This window comes from Theropithecus gelada, chromosome 13 (assembly GCF_003255815.1).
Source record: "Theropithecus gelada isolate Dixy chromosome 13, Tgel_1.0, whole genome shotgun sequence".
NCBI lineage: Eukaryota > Metazoa > Chordata > Mammalia > Primates > Cercopithecidae > Theropithecus > Theropithecus gelada.
In genome coordinates, this window is record NC_037681.1 from 83,225,259 (window position 1) to 83,229,138 (window position 3,880).

The following is a 3,880-nucleotide window of genomic DNA, read 5'->3' on the forward strand; positions in this document are numbered from 1 at the left end:
ATGTGAATTATCTGTTTGCCCAGCATATCCATGCCATATATGCTACCTGCCTGTTAGTCCTCAACATCCTCTGCTCCTGATATCCAACCATTAACATTGTCATGACTTAATGATCTAGAATCACCTGAAGCAGATGATTCTCCTACCTACTGTCAGAAGGTCAATAGAAGCCTAACGCTACATCACAATGCCTACATCACTCACCTCACTTCATCTCATCAGGTAGGCTTTTTTTCATCTAGTATCAAAAGAAGGGTGACTACAGTACAGTAAGATGTTTTGAGAGAGACATTCACATAACTTTTATAATAGTATATTATTATAATTATTCTCAGTTATTTCGATTAATCTCCTACTATGCCTAACTTATAAATTAAACTCTATCATAGGTATGTATGTATAGGAAAAAATATAGTTCATATAGGGTTTAATACTATCTGCTGGTTTCAGGTGTCCACCAGGGGTCTTGAAACATATGCCCTGAAGATAAGGGAGGACTACTGTATCTAATTTCATTTTCTTCTGACATAACTAAAACCACATTAAATAAATGTTTACAAAAGACAAACACACCAGTATAGGAAAGATGATAAGAGCCACAAAAGTTTGGAAGCTGGAAAGCAGATGGAGAAGCCAAAAAAGCTCAGTCCTAAGCTGGCTTCAAACCACAGAATCTTCAAGCAGCTCAGGAATTGGCAGCATCAGGTGTACCCGCGACTTAAATAAGGAAGAAAAAACAACTTGAGAAGCAATTGGATTCCTAGCTGCCTATTTACTCTTCATGGTGCTAGGTGACTGTTCCTCCCCTGTCCCAGCAGAAGTCTGGAGATTTTGTGTTTATAGGTATGGCTGGGAGCAGGACTTCCTACTGAGGGGAAAAATGAGTTCGTATATTCTGACTCCCCACCCCTTTTCTTTCACCTGTTTCTCAGTCAAGCCCTCATCTACCAGGCAGGAGATCAGAAAATTCTCTGTGGCAAACAAGTCAAAAAATTCTCTGGGCAAAGCAAGGGGGCAGGAAAAAAAGCAAAGACACTAACTTCAGGGGTCTGCCAAGAAACTGTACATCTGGATTATCCTTAAGTTTAAAGTCAACAAGCCCTGCCTACTTGTCTAGTGCTTTTAATCAGCAATTTTTTAAATGCAGAAAACCAAGAATTACCAGATGATATGGTTTGGCTGTGTCCCCACCCAAATCTCATAGTGAATTGTAATTTCCATAATCCCCACATGTGGTGAAAGGGACCAGGTGGAGATAATTGAATCATGGGGGCAGTTTCTCCCATTCTGTTCTCATGATAATGTGTTAGTTCTCACGAGATCTGATGGTTTTATAAGGGGCTTCCCCCACCCCACTTCACTGGGCAGTTATTCTTCTTCCTGTCTCCGTGTTTGTTTCCCCTTCCGCCATGATTGTAAGTCCAGAGGCCTCCCCAGCCCTGCGGAACTGTGAGTCTATTAATCCACTTTCCTTTATAAATTACCTGGTCTCGGCTATATCCTATAGCAGCAGGAGAATGGACTAATATACCAGCTATATAAGGACAGTCCCCAGTGAAAAAGATAAGAGACCTAAATAAATACCAAAAAAAAAGAAAAAAAAAGCAACATGAAGCAATAGAGACTATGCAGGGGAGAAGAAAACCAACAAGATTTCTCATATCCTCAGATAATAGACAAATACTGCACACATGAAAGAAGAATAGAATAGTATAAAAAGGTCATTTAGAGAACAAAAAGCTCTTAGAAATTTAAAAAAATATGAAATTAAAAAAATTTAAGACTAGAATGTAAGATTAAAAATTTTCTCAGAAAGTAGAAGGTTAAGATTTTCCCAGAAAGTAGAACAAAGAGTAGACAGAGGAGAGAAAGGGTAAGGAAATGAGAGGTCTGTTCTAGAAGGTTTAATATCAAAATTATAAGAGCTCCAGAAAACATGAATGGAGCAGAGAAAATTATCAATGAAATAATTCAATAAAATATCTCAGAACTGATGAACATGAATTGCTGGAACAAAAGGGCCTATATGGATGAAATCAGACCCTCGCAAAGGCATGTTGTAAATTTTTAGAACTCTGGGGAAAAAAGGAAATTAAGCTTCTATAGAGGCATAAACAAGTCACATACACAAAGTTAAGAATCCAAATAATTTCAGACACTCAACAATGTACTATAAACAAGGGAACAATACCTTTAAAATACTGAAGGAGAATTATTTCAAAGCTAGAACTTTATACCCAGCCAAACCATCAATCAAACAGGGCTACTGAATTGTACAATTCCAGGGAGCAATATTCAGAATGCAGTGTTAAACAATAAAGTGGCTCACATTCAAGAATGAGGACAGAACAATGACATTTTCAGACATTCAAGTCTCAAAAACTTATTTCCCATGCATGCTTTCTCAAACTACTGGGGAATGTAAAAAAGTAAACTAGGAAAGAGGGAGACATGAGATATAGACAAGGCTGACTTTGTGGATATCACCCCATATAGTCACACAGGATTCTACACATAGAAGGATCCCACACTTGGTTTAATGCTCTGCTGTTGTCATCTTGAAATTCTTTTTTTTTTTTTTTGAGACAGAGTCTCGCTCTGTCGCCCAGGCTGGAGTGCAGTGGCCGGATCTCAGCTCACTGCAAGCTCCGCCTCCCGGGTTCACGCCATTCTCCGGCCTCAGCCTCCCCAGTAGCTGGGACTACAGGCGCCCACCGCCTCACCCGGCTTGTTTTTTGTATTTTTTTTTTTTTAGTAGAGACGGGGTTTCACCGTGTTAGCCAGGATGGTCTCAATCTCCTGACCTCGTGATCCGCCCGTCTCGGCCTCCCAAAGTGCTGGGATTACAGGCTTGAGCCACCGTGCCTGGCCTGAAATTCTTACAATTTTTTAACAAGGGACCCCAGGTTTTCAGTTTGCACTGGGTCCCACAAATTATGTGATCTGATCTTGCATACAATAAGCACATGATCCAACCCTGGTGAAAGGCAAAAGGAATCCCCATAAGGACAGTGAAGAGAGATTCCAGGACAGCTATCAACAGACAGACAGCAACTGTTCCAGAGAGGAGCATGAGACTCAAGAGACAGACATAGCCAAGTTTTCACTGCTATTTTACTCTCGTTTTCAACCCGAGGATAGAATGCTTGAGTGAGCTTGCCCAGATTCTTACTGTGTCATGAACTTTTGCTGAAAAAGCTCCAGCTCTCTATTCCATACCCTGCTGCTTGCATCAGTTGAGGACATTTATTGCATCTCACCAAAGTTTCTGCTTAAACCTACATCCGAGAGCTGGAGGTGAATTAGAAAATAGAGAGCATCCCCTACCCTCTGACCATATTTCTGCCCGACTTCAATGCCAGGCTCACCTAGGAACATTGCCAGGTGCTCAGACTGCACAGAGCCTTGTGTTTCCTAGGACTGGTGTATAACCTTGGCCACTAACTTCCCCAGAAAGGGCTCTTGTAAATGCTTAAGCTGATGCCGAGAAATTCTGTTGCTCTCATCCCTGAGGTTTCAACTAATAGAACTTTGATATTTTTTTACACAGCTAGTAAATTTTCAAAACTAAACAATATATTGTTTAGGTATGTAAACATAGGTGGTAAAACCATAAAGCAGGGAATGATTAACGTGAAAGTGCAAATTTTTAAAAAGTGCAAATTAATATTAGCCTCTGGATAACCACGGGTGGGAAGTGAACAGAGGAGAGGTTTTGGGGCAGGTGCATGGGACTTGTTAATGTTTTATTCTTAAACTAGGTTAGGTAGTGAGTACGTGGGTATTGGGGGTTTTATGATTTTTTGTTTTTTTTTTTTCTTTAGATGAGGTTTCATTCTGTCACCCAGCCTGGAGTGCAGTGGTGTGATCTCAGCTCACT